Raw genomic sequence first — 13,456 nt, forward strand, 5'->3', positions numbered from 1 at the left:
CCCTTGTTCTTGCTTTAACCTGAAAATACAGAAAAACTACCCTGGGAGGTACCCAGCAGTAGTTTAGTGGAGTTCCATTCTCTATAACATTCACTCAAGTAAGCAGAGGAATCGGTATTGTCTTACATAGTTTACTTAAATATGAGTATTCAAAAGTGGGATTTAAATCCACGCCTTCACGAGAGACTGCTCGGTCATCCTATCCTACACAAATAAGAAAACTTTCAAGATTGGATGCCAAGCCAGTCATCTGAAGAGTCTAATATTTTGGGGCGTGTTTTGGCATAGTGGGTTTTTTCACTAGCGCTGTCGGAATGACATTGCAGTGTGTTTAATAAAAATCGTATTGTCAGAAGTGGGATTTGAACCCACGCCTCCAGGGGAGACTGCGACCTGAACGCAGCGCCTTAGACCGCTCGGCCATCCTGACTTATAGAAAAGCCAAGCCTTTCAGATATGGAAGAAAAAACCGTCATGTTAAGGGTCCAGTTTTTGGGAATTTAAAATAGAAAGATTAGAACTGTTTCTTGTCCATTTCCATCATGTAGTTATTGGTTTATGATTAACAGTGCTGTAACAAAGAGGTCCTGAAGAACCCTTGTTCTTGCTTTAACCTGAAAATACAGAAAAACTACCCTGGGAGGTACCCAGCAGTAGTTTAGTGGAGTTCCATTCTCTATAACATTCACTCAAGTAAGCAGAGGAATCTGTATTGTCTTACATAGTTACTTAAATATGAAATAGAAAATAGAAAGATTAGTACTGTTTCTTGTCCATTTCCATCATGTAGTTATTGGTTTATGATTAACAGTGCTGTAAAAAAGAGGTCCTGAAGAACCCTTGTTCTTGCTTTAACCTGAAAATACAGAAAAACTACCCTGGGAGGTACCCAGCAGTAGTTTAGTGGAGTTCCATTCTCTATAACATTCACTCAAGTAAGCAAAGGAATCGGTATTGTCTTACATAGTTTACTTAAATATGAGTATTCAAAAGTGGGATTTAAATCCACGCCTTCACGAGAGACTGCTCGGTCATCCTATCCTACACAAATAAGAAAACTTTCAAGATTGGATGCCAAGCCAGTCATCTGAAGAGTCTAATATTTTGGGGCGTGTTTTGGCATAGTGGGTTTTTTCACTAGCGCTGTCGGAATGACATTGCAGTGTGTTTAATAAAAATTTTATTGTCAGAAGTGGGATTTGAACCCACGCCTCCAGGGGAGACTGCGACCTGAACGCAGCGCCTTAGACCGCTCGGCCATCCTGACTTATAGAAAAGCCAAGCCTTTCAGATATGGAAGAAAAAACCGTCATGTTAAGGGTCCAGTTTTTGGGAATTTAAAATAGAAAGATTAGAACTGTTTCTTGTCCATTTCCATCATGTAGTTATTGGTTTATGATTAACAGTGCTGTAACAAAGAGGTCCTGAAGAACCCTTGTTCTTGCTTTAACCTGAAAATACAGAAAAACTACCCTGGGAGGTACCCAGCAGTAGTTTAGTGGAGTTCCATTCTCTATAACATTCACTCAAGTAAGCAGAGGAATCTGTATTGTCTTACATAGTTACTTAAATATGAAATAGAAAATAGAAAGATTAGTACTGTTTCTTGTCCATTTCCATCATGTAGTTATTGGTTTATGATTAACAGTGCTGTAAAAAAGAGGTCCTGAAGAACCCTTGTTCTTGCTTTAACCTGAAAATACAGAAAAACTACCCTGGGAGGTACCCAGCAGTAGTTTAGTGGAGTTCCATTCTCTATAACATTCACTCAAGTAAGCAAAGGAATCGGTATTGTCTTACATAGTTTACTTAAATATGAGTATTCAAAAGTGGGATTTAAATCCACGCCTTCACGAGAGACTGCTCGGTCATCCTATCCTACACAAATAAGAAAACTTTCAAGATTGGATGCCAAGCCAGTCATCTGAAGAGTCTAATATTTTGGGGCGTGTTTTGGCATAGTGGGTTTTTTCACTAGCGCTGTCGGAATGACATTGCAGTGTGTTTAATAAAAATTTTATTGTCAGAAGTGGGATTTGAACCCACGCCTCCAGGGGAGACTGCGACCTGAACGCAGCGCCTTAGACCGCTCGGCCATCCTGACTTATAGAAAAGCCAAGCCTTTCAGATATGGAAGAAAAAACCGTCATGTTAAGGGTCCAGTTTTTGGGAATTTAAAATAGAAAGATTAGAACTGTTTCTTGTCCATTTCCATCATGTAGTTATTGGTTTATGATTAACAGTGCTGTAACAAAGAGGTCCTGAAGAACCCTTGTTCTTGCTTTAACCTGAAAATACAGAAAAACTACCCTGGGAGGTACCCAGCAGTAGTTTAGTGGAGTTCCATTCTCTATAACATTCACTCAAGTAAGCAGAGGAATCTGTATTGTCTTACATAGTTACTTAAATATGAAATAGAAAATAGAAAGATTAGTACTGTTTCTTGTCCATTTCCATCATGTAGTTATTGGTTTATGATTAACAGTGCTGTAAAAAAGAGGTCCTGAAGAACCCTTGTTCTTGCTTTAACCTGAAAATACAGAAAAACTACCCTGGGAGGTACCCAGCAGTAGTTTAGTGGAGTTCCATTCTCTATAACATTCACTCAAGTAAGCAAAGGAATCGGTATTGTCTTACATAGTTTACTTAAATATGAGTATTCAAAAGTGGGATTTAAATCCACGCCTTCACGAGAGACTGCTCGGTCATCCTATCCTACACAAATAAGAAAACTTTCAAGATTGGATGCCAAGCCAGTCATCTGAAGAGTCTAATATTTTGGGGCGTGTTTTGGCATAGTGGGTTTTTTCACTAGCGCTGTCGGAATGACATTGCAGTGTGTTTAATAAAAGTTGTATTGTCAGAAGTGGGATGTGAACCCACGCCTCCAGGGGAGACTGCGACCTGAACACAGCGCCTTAGACCGCTCGGCCATCCTGACTTATAGAAAAGCCAAGCCTTTCAGATATGGAAGAAAAAACCGTCATGTTAAGGGTCCAGTTTTTGGTAATTTAAAATAGAAAGATTAGAACTGTTTCTTGTCCATTTCCATCATGTAGTTATTGGTTTATGATTAACAGTGCTGTAACAAAGAGGTCCTGAAGAACCCTTGTTCTTGCTTTAACCTGAAAATACAGAAAAACTACCCTGGGAGGTACCCAGCAGTAGTTTAGTGGAGTTCCATTCTCTATAACATTCACTCAAGTAAGCAGAGGAATCTGTATTGTCTTACATAGTTACTTAAATATGAAATAGAAAATAGAAAGATTAGTACTGTTTCTTGTCCATTTCCATCATGTAGTTATTGGTTTATGATTAACAGTGCTGTAAAAAAGAGGTCCTGAAGAACCCTTGTTCTTGCTTTAACCTGAAAATACAGAAAAACTACCCTGGGAGGTACCCAGCAGTAGTTTAGTGGAGTTCCATTCTCTATAACATTCACTCAAGTAAGCAGAGGAATCGGTATTGTCTTACATAGTTTACTTAAATATGAGTATTCAAAAGTGGGATTTAAATCCACGCCTTCACGAGAGACTGCTCGGTCATCCTATCCTACACAAATAAGAAAACTTTCAAGATTGGATGCCAAGCCAGTCATCTGAAGAGTCTAATATTTTGGGGCGTGTTTTGGCATAGTGGGTTTTTTCACTAGCGCTGTCGGAATGACATTGCAGTGTGTTTAATAAAAATTTTATTGTCAGAAGTGGGATTTGAACCCACGCCTCCAGGGGAGACTGCGACCTGAACGCAGCGCCTTAGACCGCTCGGCCATCCTGACTTATAGAAAAGCCAAGCCTTTCAGATATGGAAGAAAAAACCGTCATGTTAAGGGTCCAGTTTTTGGGAATTTAAAATAGAAAGATTAGAACTGTTTCTTGTCCATTTCCATCATGTAGTTATTGGTTTATGATTAACAGTGCTGTAACAAAGAGGTCCTGAAGAACCCTTGTTCTTGCTTTAACCTGAAAATACAGAAAAACTACCCTGGGAGGTACCCAGCAGTAGTTTAGTGGAGTTCCATTCTCTATAACATTCACTCAAGTAAGCAGAGGAATCGGTATTGTCTTACATAGTTTACTTAAATATGAAATAGAAAATAGAAAGATTAGTACTGTTTCTTGTCCATTTCCATCATGTAGTTATTGGTTTATGATTAACAGTGCTGTAAAAAAGAGGTCCTGAAGAACCCTTGTTCTTGCTTTAACCTGAAAATACAGAAAAACTACCCTGGGAGGTACCCAGCAGTAGTTTAGTGGAGTTCCATTCTCTATAACATTCACTCAAGTAAGCAAAGGAATCGGTATTGTCTTACATAGTTTACTTAAATATGAGTATTCAAAAGTGGGATTTAAATCCACGCCTTCACGAGAGACTGCTCGGTCATCCTATCCTACACAAATAAGAAAACTTTCAAGATTGGATGCCAAGCCAGTCATCTGAAGAGTCTAATATTTTGGGGCGTGTTTTGGCATAGTGGGTTTTTTCACTAGCGCTGTCGGAATGACATTGCAGTGTGTTTAATAAAAGTTGTATTGTCAGAAGTGGGATTTGAACCCACGCCTCCAGGGGAGACTGCGACCTGAACACAGCGCCTTAGACCGCTCGGCCATCCTGACTTATAGAAAAGCCAAGCCTTTCAGATATGGAAGAAAAAACCATTAGTGGAGTTCCATTCTCTATAACATTCACTCAAGTAAGCAGAGGAATCTGTATTGTCTTACATAGTTACTTAAATATGAAATAGAAAATAGAAAGATTAGTACTGTTTCTTGTCCATTTCCATCATGTAGTTATTGGTTTATGATTAACAGTGCTGTAAAAAAGAGGTCCTGAAGAACCCTTGTTCTTGCTTTAACCTGAAAATACAGAAAAACTACCCTGGGAGGTACCCAGCAGTAGTTTAGTGGAGTTCCATTCTCTATAACATTCACTCAAGTAAGCAGAGGAATCGGTATTGTCTTACATAGTTTACTTAAATATGAGTATTCAAAAGTGGGATTTAAATCCACGCCTTCACGAGAGACTGCTCGGTCATCCTATCCTACACAAATAAGAAAACTTTCAAGATTGGATGCCAAGCCAGTCATCTGAAGAGTCTAACATTTTGGGGCGTGTTTTGGCATAGTGGGTTTTTTCACTAGCGCTGTCGGAATGACATTGCAGTGTGTTTATGAAAAGTTGTATTGTCAGAAGTGGGATGTGAACCCACGCCTCCAGGAGAGACTGCGACCTGAACGCAGCGCCTTAGACCGCTCGGCCATCCTGACTTATAGAAAAGCCAAGCCTTTCAGATATGGAAGAAAAAACCGTCATGTTAAGGGTCCAGTTTTTGGGGATTTAAAATAGAAAGATTAGAACTGTTTCTTGTCCATTTCCATCATGTAGTTATTGGTTTATGATTAACAGTGCTGTAACAAAGAGGTCCTGAAGAACCCTTGTTCTTGCTTTAACCTGAAAATACAGAAAAACTACCCTGGGAGGTACCCAGCAGTAGTTTAGTGGAGTTCCATTCTCTATAACATTCACTCAAGTAAGCAGAGGAATCTGTATTGTCTTACATAGTTACTTAAATATGAAATAGAAAATAGAAAGATTAGTACTGTTTCTTGTCCATTTCCATCATGTAGTTATTGGTTTATGATTAACAGTGCTGTAAAAAAGAGGTCCTGAAGAACCCTTGTTCTTGCTTTAACCTGAAAATACAGAAAAACTACCCTGGGAGGTACCCAGCAGTAGTTTAGTGGAGTTCCATTCTCTATAACATTCACTCAAGTAAGCAGAGGAATCGGTATTGTCTTACATAGTTTACTTAAATATGAGTATTCAAAAGTGGGATTTAAATCCACGCCTTCACGAGAGACTGCTCGGTCATCCTATCCTACACAAATAAGAAAACTTTCAAGATTGGATGCCAAGCCAGTCATCTGAAGAGTCTAATATTTTGGGGCGTGTTTTGGCATAGTGGGTTTTTTCACTAGCGCTGTCGGAATGACATTGCAGTGTGTTTAATAAAAATCGTATTGTCAGAAGTGGGATTTGAACCCACGCCTCCAGGGGAGACTGCGACCTGAACGCAGCGCCTTAGACCGCTCGGCCATCCTGACTTATAGAAAAGCCAAGCCTTTCAGATATGGAAGAAAAAACCGTCATGTTAAGGGTCCAGTTTTTGGGAATTTAAAATAGAAAGATTAGAACTGTTTCTTGTCCATTTCCATCATGTAGTTATTGGTTTATGATTAACAGTGCTGTAACAAAGAGGTCCTGAAGAACCCTTGTTCTTGCTTTAACCTGAAAATACAGAAAAACTACCCTGGGAGGTACCCAGCAGTAGTTTAGTGGAGTTCCATTCTCTATAACATTCACTCAAGTAAGCAGAGGAATCTGTATTGTCTTACATAGTTACTTAAATATGAAATAGAAAATAGAAAGATTAGTACTGTTTCTTGTCCATTTCCATCATGTAGTTATTGGTTTATGATTAACAGTGCTGTAAAAAAGAGGTCCTGAAGAACCCTTGTTCTTGCTTTAACCTGAAAATACAGAAAAACTACCCTGGGAGGTACCCAGCAGTAGTTTAGTGGAGTTCCATTCTCTATAACATTCACTCAAGTAAGCAGAGGAATCGGTATTGTCTTACATAGTTTACTTAAATATGAGTATTCAAAAGTGGGATTTAAATCCACGCCTTCACGAGAGACTGCTCGGTCATCCTATCCTACACAAATAAGAAAACTTTCAAGATTGGATGCCAAGCCAGTCATCTGAAGAGTCTAATATTTTGGGGCGTGTTTTGGCATAGTGGGTTTTTTCACTAGCGCTGTCGGAATGACATTGCAGTGTGTTTAATAAAAATCGTATTGTCAGAAGTGGGATTTGAACCCACGCCTCCAGGGGAGACTGCGACCTGAACGCAGCGCCTTAGACCGCTCGGCCATCCTGACTTATAGAAAAGCCAAGCCTTTCAGATATGGAAGAAAAAACCGTCATGTTAAGGGTCCAGTTTTTGGGAATTTAAAATAGAAAGATTAGAACTGTTTCTTGTCCATTTCCATCATGTAGTTATTGGTTTATGATTAACAGTGCTGTAACAAAGAGGTCCTGAAGAACCCTTGTTCTTGCTTTAACCTGAAAATACAGAAAAACTACCCTGGGAGGTACCCAGCAGTAGTTTAGTGGAGTTCCATTCTCTATAACATTCACTCAAGTAAGCAGAGGAATCTGTATTGTCTTACATAGTTACTTAAATATGAAATAGAAAATAGAAAGATTAGTACTGTTTCTTGTCCATTTCCATCATGTAGTTATTGGTTTATGATTAACAGTGCTGTAAAAAAGAGGTCCTGAAGAACCCTTGTTCTTGCTTTAACCTGAAAATACAGAAAAACTACCCTGGGAGGTACCCAGCAGTAGTTTAGTGGAGTTCCATTCTCTATAACATTCACTCAAGTAAGCAGAGGATTCGGTATTGTCTTACATAGTTTACTTAAATATGAGTATTCAAAAGTGGGATTTAAATCCACGCCTTCACGAGAGACTGCTCGGTCATCCTATCCTACACAAATAAGAAAACTTTCAAGATTGGATGCCAAGCCAGTCATCTGAAGAGTCTAACATTTTGGGGCGTGTTTTGGCATAGTGGGTTTTTTCACTAGCGCTGTCGGAATGACATTGCAGTGTGTTTAATAAAAGTTGTATTGTCAGAAGTGGGATTTGAACCCACGCCTCCAGGGGAGACTGCGACCTGAACGCAGCGCCTTAGACCGCTCGGCCATCCTGACTTATAGAAAAGCCAAGCCTTTCAGATATGGAAGAAAAAACCGTCATGTTAAGGGTCCAGTTTTTGGGAATTTAAAATAGAAAGATTAGAACTGTTTCTTGTCCATTTCCATCATGTAGTTATTGGTTTATGATTAACAGTGCTGTAACAAAGAGGTCCTGAAGAACCCTTGTTCTTGCTTTAACCTGAAAATACAGAAAAACTACCCTGGGAGGTACCCAGCAGTAGTTTAGTGGAGTTCCATTCTCTATAACATTCACTCAAGTAAGCAGAGGAATCTGTATTGTCTTACATAGTTACTTAAATATGAAATAGAAAATAGAAAGATTAGTACTGTTTCTTGTCCATTTCCATCATGTAGTTATTGGTTTATGATTAACAGTGCTGTAAAAAAGAGGTCCTGAAGAACCCTTGTTCTTGCTTTAACCTGAAAATACAGAAAAACTACCCTGGGAGGTACCCAGCAGTAGTTTAGTGGAGTTCCATTCTCTATAACATTCACTCAAGTAAGCAGAGGATTCGGTATTGTCTTACATAGTTTACTTAAATATGAGTATTCAAAAGTGGGATTTAAATCCACGCCTTCACGAGAGACTGCTCGGTCATCCTATCCTACACAAATAAGAAAACTTTCAAGATTGGATGCCAAGCCAGTCATCTGAAGAGTCTAACATTTTGGGGCGTGTTTTGGCATAGTGGGTTTTTTCACTAGCGCTGTCGGAATGACATTGCAGTGTGTTTAATAAAAGTTGTATTGTCAGAAGTGGGATTTGAACCCACGCCTCCAGGGGAGACTGCGACCTGAACGCAGCGCCTTAGACCGCTCGGCCATCCTGACTTATAGAAAAGCCAAGCCTTTCAGATATGGAAGAAAAAACCGTCATGTTAAGGGTCCAGTTTTTGGGAATTTAAAATAGAAAGATTAGAACTGTTTCTTGTCCATTTCCATCATGTAGTTATTGGTTTATGATTAACAGTGCTGTAACAAAGAGGTCCTGAAGAACCCTTGTTCTTGCTTTAACCTGAAAATACAGAAAAACTACCCTGGGAGGTACCCAGCAGTAGTTTAGTGGAGTTCCATTCTCTATAACATTCACTCAAGTAAGCAGAGGAATCTGTATTGTCTTACATAGTTACTTAAATATGAAATAGAAAATAGAAAGATTAGTACTGTTTCTTGTCCATTTTCATCATGTAGTTATTGGTTTATGATTAACAGTGCTGTAAAAAAGAGGTCCTGAAGAACCCTTGTTCTTGCTTTAACCTGAAAATACAGAAAAACTACCCTGGGAGGTACCCAGCAGTAGTTTAGTGGAGTTCCATTCTCTATAACATTCACTCAAGTAAGCAAAGGAATCGGTATTGTCTTACATAGTTTACTTAAATATGAGTATTCAAAAGTGGGATTTAAATCCACGCCTTCACGAGAGACTGCTCGGTCATCCTATCCTACACAAATAAGAAAACTTTCAAGATTGGATGCCAAGCCAGTCATCTGAAGAGTCTAATATTTTGGGGCGTGTTTTGGCATAGTGGGTTTTTTCACTAGCGCTGTCGGAATGACATTGCAGTGTGTTTAATAAAAATCGTATTGTCAGAAGTGGGATTTGAACCCACGCCTCCAGGGGAGACTGCGACCTGAACGCAGCGCCTTAGACCGCTCGGCCATCCTGACTTATAGAAAAGCCAAGCCTTTCAGATATGGAAGAAAAAACCGTCATGTTAAGGGTCCAGTTTTTGGGAATTTAAAATAGAAAGATTAGAACTGTTTCTTGTCCATTTCCATCATGTAGTTATTGGTTTATGATTAACAGTGCTGTAACAAAGAGGTCCTGAAGAACCCTTGTTCTTGCTTTAACCTGAAAATACAGAAAAACTACCCTGGGAGGTACCCAGCAGTAGTTTAGTGGAGTTCCATTCTCTATAACATTCACTCAAGTAAGCAGAGGAATCTGTATTGTCTTACATAGTTACTTAAATATGAAATAGAAAATAGAAAGATTAGTACTGTTTCTTGTCCATTTCCATCATGTAGTTATTGGTTTATGATTAACAGTGCTGTAAAAAAGAGGTCCTGAAGAACCCTTGTTCTTGCTTTAACCTGAAAATACAGAAAAACTACCCTGGGAGGTACCCAGCAGTAGTTTAGTGGAGTTCCATTCTCTATAACATTCACTCAAGTAAGCAGAGGATTCGGTATTGTCTTACATAGTTTACTTAAATATGAGTATTCAAAAGTGGGATTTAAATCCACGCCTTCACGAGAGACTGCTCGGTCATCCTATCCTACACAAATAAGAAAACTTTCAAGATTGGATGCCAAGCCAGTCATCTGAAGAGTCTAACATTTTGGGGCGTGTTTTGGCATAGTGGGTTTTTTCACTAGCGCTGTCGGAATGACATTGCAGTGTGTTTAATAAAAGTTGTATTGTCAGAAGTGGGATTTGAACCCACGCCTCCAGGGGAGACTGCGACCTGAACGCAGCGCCTTAGACCGCTCGGCCATCCTGACTTATAGAAAAGCCAAGCCTTTCAGATATGGAAGAAAAAACCGTCATGTTAAGGGTCCAGTTTTTGGGAATTTAAAATAGAAAGATTAGAACTGTTTCTTGTCCATTTCCATCATGTAGTTATTGGTTTATGATTAACAGTGCTGTAACAAAGAGGTCCTGAAGAACCCTTGTTCTTGCTTTAACCTGAAAATACAGAAAAACTACCCTGGGAGGTACCCAGCAGTAGTTTAGTGGAGTTCCATTCTCTATAACATTCACTCAAGTAAGCAGAGGAATCTGTATTGTCTTACATAGTTACTTAAATATGAAATAGAAAATAGAAAGATTAGTACTGTTTCTTGTCCATTTTCATCATGTAGTTATTGGTTTATGATTAACAGTGCTGTAAAAAAGAGGTCCTGAAGAACCCTTGTTCTTGCTTTAACCTGAAAATACAGAAAAACTACCCTGGGAGGTACCCAGCAGTAGTTTAGTGGAGTTCCATTCTCTATAACATTCACTCAAGTAAGCAGAGGAATCGGTATTGTCTTACATAGTTTACTTAAATATGAGTATTCAAAAGTGGGATTTAAATCCACGCCTTCACGAGAGACTGCTCGGTCATCCTATCCTACACAAATAAGAAAACTTTCAAGATTGGATGCCAAGCCAGTCATCTGAAGAGTCTAACATTTTGGGGCGTGTTTTGGCATAGTTGGTTTTTTCACTAGCGCTGTCGGAATGACATTGCAGTGTGTTTAATAAAAGTTGTATTGTCAGAAGTGGGATTTGAACCCACGCCTCCAGGGGAGACTGCGACCTGAACGCAGTGCCTTAGACCGCTCGGCCATCCTGACTTATAGAAAAGCCAAGCCTTTCAGAAATGGAAGAAAAAACCGTCATGTTAAGGGTCCAGTTTTTGGGAATTTAAAATAGAAAGATTAGAACTGTTTCTTGTCCATTTCCATCATGTAGTTATTGGTTTATGATTAACAGTGCTGTAACAAAGAGGTCCTGAAGAACCCTTGTTCTTGCTTTAACCTGAAAATACAGAAAAACTACCCTGGGAGGTACCCAGCAGTAGTTTAGTGGAGTTCCATTCTCTATAACATTCACTCAAGTAAGCAGAGGAATCTGTATTGTCTTACATAGTTACTTAAATATGAAATAGAAAATAGAAAGATTAGTACTGTTTCTTGTCCATTTCCATCATGTAGTTATTGGTTTATGATTAACAGTGCTGTAAAAAAGAGGTCCTGAAGAACCCTTGTTCTTGCTTTAACCTGAAAATACAGAAAAACTACCCTGGGAGGTACCCAGCAGTAGTTTAGTGGAGTTCCATTCTCTATAACATTCACTCAAGTAAGCAGAGGAATCGGTATTGTCTTACATAGTTTACTTAAATATGAGTATTCAAAAGTGGGATTTAAATCCACGCCTTCACGAGAGACTGCTCGGTCATCCTATCCTACACAAATAAGAAAACTTTCAAGATTGGATGCCAAGCCAGTCATCTGAAGAGTCTAACATTTTGGGGCGTGTTTTGGCATAGTGGGTTTTTTCACTAGCGCTGTCGGAATGACATTGCAGTGTGTTTAATAAAAGTTGTATTGTCAGAAGTGGGATTTGAACCCACGCCTCCAGGGGAGACTGCGACCTGAACGCAGCGCCTTAGACCGCTCGGCCATCCTGACTTATAGAAAAGCCAAGCCTTTCAGATATGGAAGAAAAAACCGTCATGTTAAGGGTCCAGTTTTTGGGAATTTAAAATAGAAAGATTAGAACTGTTTCTTGTCCATTTCCATCATGTAGTTATTGGTTTATGATTAACAGTGCTGTAACAAAGAGGTCCTGAAGAACCCTTGTTTTTGCTTTAACCTGAAAATACAGAAAAACTACCCTGGGAGGTACCCAGCAGTAGTTTAGTGGAGTTCCATTCTCTATAACATTCACTCAAGTAAGCAGAGGAATCTGTATTGTCTTACATAGTTTACTTAAATATGAGTATTCAAAAGTGGGATTTAAATCCACGCCTTCACGAGAGACTGCTCGGTCATCCTATCCTACACAAATAAGAAAACTTTCAAGATTGGATGCCAAGCCAGTCATCTGAAGAGTCTAACATTTTGGGGCGTGTTTTGGCATAGTGGGTTTTTTCACTAGCGCTGTCGGAATGACATTGCAGTGTGTTTAATAAAAGTTGTATTGTCAGAAGTGGGATTTGAACCCACGCCTCCAGGGGAGACTGCGACCTGAACGCAGCGCCTTAGACCGCTCGGCCATCCTGACTTATAGAAAAGCCAAGCCTTTCAGAAATGGAAGAAAAAACCGTCATGTTAAGGGTCCAGTTTTTGGGAATTTGAAATAGAAAGATTAGAACTGTTTCTTGTCCATTTCCATCATGTAGTTATTGGTTTATGATTAACAGTGCTGTAACAAAGAGGTCCTGAAGAACCCTTGTTCTTGCTTTAACCTGAAAATACAGAAAAACTACCCTGGGAGGTACCCAGCAGTAGTTTAGTGGAGTTCCATTCTCTATAACATTCACTCAAGTAAGCAGAGGAATCTGTATTGTCTTACATAGTTACTTAAATATGAAATAGAAAATAGAAAGATTAGTACTGTTTCTTGTCCATTTCCATCATGTAGTTATTGGTTTATGATTAACAGTGCTGTAAAAAAGAGGTCCTGAAGAACCCTTGTTCTTGCTTTAACCTGAAAATACAGAAAAACTACCCTGGGAGGTACCCAGCAGTAGTTTAGTGGAGTTCCATTCTCTATAACATTCACTCAAGTAAGCAGAGGAATCGGTATTGTCTTACATAGTTTACTTAAATATGAGTATTCAAAAGTGGGATTTAAATCCACGCCTTCACGAGAGACTGCTCGGTCATCCTATCCTACACAAATAAGAAAACTTTCAAGATTGGATGCCAAGCCAGTCATCTGAAGAGTCTAACATTTTGGGGCGTGTTTTGGCATAGTGGGTTTTTTCACTAGCGCTGTCGGAATGATATTGCAGTGTGTTTAATAAAAGTTGTATTGTCAGAAGTGGGATTTGAACCCACGCCTCCAGGGGAGACTGCGACCTGAACGCAGAGCCTTAGACCGCTCGGCCATCCTGACTTATAGAAAAGCCAAGCCTTTCAGAAATGGAAGAAAAAACCGTCATGTTAAGGGTCCAGTT

General features: G+C 39.4%; 15 non-coding genes across 15 annotated transcripts; all 15 read right to left on the reverse strand.

Moving 5' to 3' along the window:
• Positions 1-347: 347 nt before the first annotated feature.
• TRNAL-CAG (transfer RNA leucine (anticodon CAG)) lies at positions 348-430 on the reverse strand. Its single transcript has one exon. It is a non-coding gene; the product is annotated as a tRNA-Leu (tRNA).
• Positions 431-1,184: 754 nt separating this feature from the next.
• On the reverse strand, positions 1,185-1,267 carry TRNAL-CAG (transfer RNA leucine (anticodon CAG)). The gene has a single exon. It is a non-coding gene; the product is annotated as a tRNA-Leu (tRNA).
• A 754-nt stretch (positions 1,268-2,021) lies between these two features.
• Positions 2,022-2,104, reverse strand: TRNAL-CAG (transfer RNA leucine (anticodon CAG)). Its single transcript has one exon. It is a non-coding gene; the product is annotated as a tRNA-Leu (tRNA).
• Positions 2,105-3,695: 1,591 nt separating this feature from the next.
• Positions 3,696-3,778, reverse strand: TRNAL-CAG (transfer RNA leucine (anticodon CAG)). Its single transcript has one exon. It is a non-coding gene; the product is annotated as a tRNA-Leu (tRNA).
• A 755-nt stretch (positions 3,779-4,533) lies between these two features.
• TRNAL-CAG (transfer RNA leucine (anticodon CAG)) lies at positions 4,534-4,616 on the reverse strand. Its single transcript has one exon. It is a non-coding gene; the product is annotated as a tRNA-Leu (tRNA).
• A 1,405-nt stretch (positions 4,617-6,021) lies between these two features.
• On the reverse strand, positions 6,022-6,104 carry TRNAL-CAG (transfer RNA leucine (anticodon CAG)). The gene has a single exon. It is a non-coding gene; the product is annotated as a tRNA-Leu (tRNA).
• A 754-nt stretch (positions 6,105-6,858) lies between these two features.
• Positions 6,859-6,941, reverse strand: TRNAL-CAG (transfer RNA leucine (anticodon CAG)). Its single transcript has one exon. It is a non-coding gene; the product is annotated as a tRNA-Leu (tRNA).
• A 754-nt stretch (positions 6,942-7,695) lies between these two features.
• Positions 7,696-7,778, reverse strand: TRNAL-CAG (transfer RNA leucine (anticodon CAG)). Its single transcript has one exon. It is a non-coding gene; the product is annotated as a tRNA-Leu (tRNA).
• Positions 7,779-8,532: 754 nt separating this feature from the next.
• On the reverse strand, positions 8,533-8,615 carry TRNAL-CAG (transfer RNA leucine (anticodon CAG)). The gene has a single exon. It is a non-coding gene; the product is annotated as a tRNA-Leu (tRNA).
• Positions 8,616-9,369: 754 nt separating this feature from the next.
• TRNAL-CAG (transfer RNA leucine (anticodon CAG)) lies at positions 9,370-9,452 on the reverse strand. The gene has a single exon. It is a non-coding gene; the product is annotated as a tRNA-Leu (tRNA).
• A 754-nt stretch (positions 9,453-10,206) lies between these two features.
• Positions 10,207-10,289, reverse strand: TRNAL-CAG (transfer RNA leucine (anticodon CAG)). The gene has a single exon. It is a non-coding gene; the product is annotated as a tRNA-Leu (tRNA).
• A 754-nt stretch (positions 10,290-11,043) lies between these two features.
• TRNAL-CAG (transfer RNA leucine (anticodon CAG)) lies at positions 11,044-11,126 on the reverse strand. Its single transcript has one exon. It is a non-coding gene; the product is annotated as a tRNA-Leu (tRNA).
• Positions 11,127-11,880: 754 nt separating this feature from the next.
• Positions 11,881-11,963, reverse strand: TRNAL-CAG (transfer RNA leucine (anticodon CAG)). The gene has a single exon. It is a non-coding gene; the product is annotated as a tRNA-Leu (tRNA).
• Positions 11,964-12,475: 512 nt separating this feature from the next.
• TRNAL-CAG (transfer RNA leucine (anticodon CAG)) lies at positions 12,476-12,558 on the reverse strand. Its single transcript has one exon. It is a non-coding gene; the product is annotated as a tRNA-Leu (tRNA).
• A 754-nt stretch (positions 12,559-13,312) lies between these two features.
• On the reverse strand, positions 13,313-13,395 carry TRNAL-CAG (transfer RNA leucine (anticodon CAG)). The gene has a single exon. It is a non-coding gene; the product is annotated as a tRNA-Leu (tRNA).
• Positions 13,396-13,456: the final 61 nt, after the last annotated feature.

This window comes from Rhinoderma darwinii, chromosome 3, assembly GCF_050947455.1.
Source record: "Rhinoderma darwinii isolate aRhiDar2 chromosome 3, aRhiDar2.hap1, whole genome shotgun sequence".
Lineage (NCBI taxonomy): Eukaryota > Metazoa > Chordata > Amphibia > Anura > Rhinodermatidae > Rhinoderma > Rhinoderma darwinii.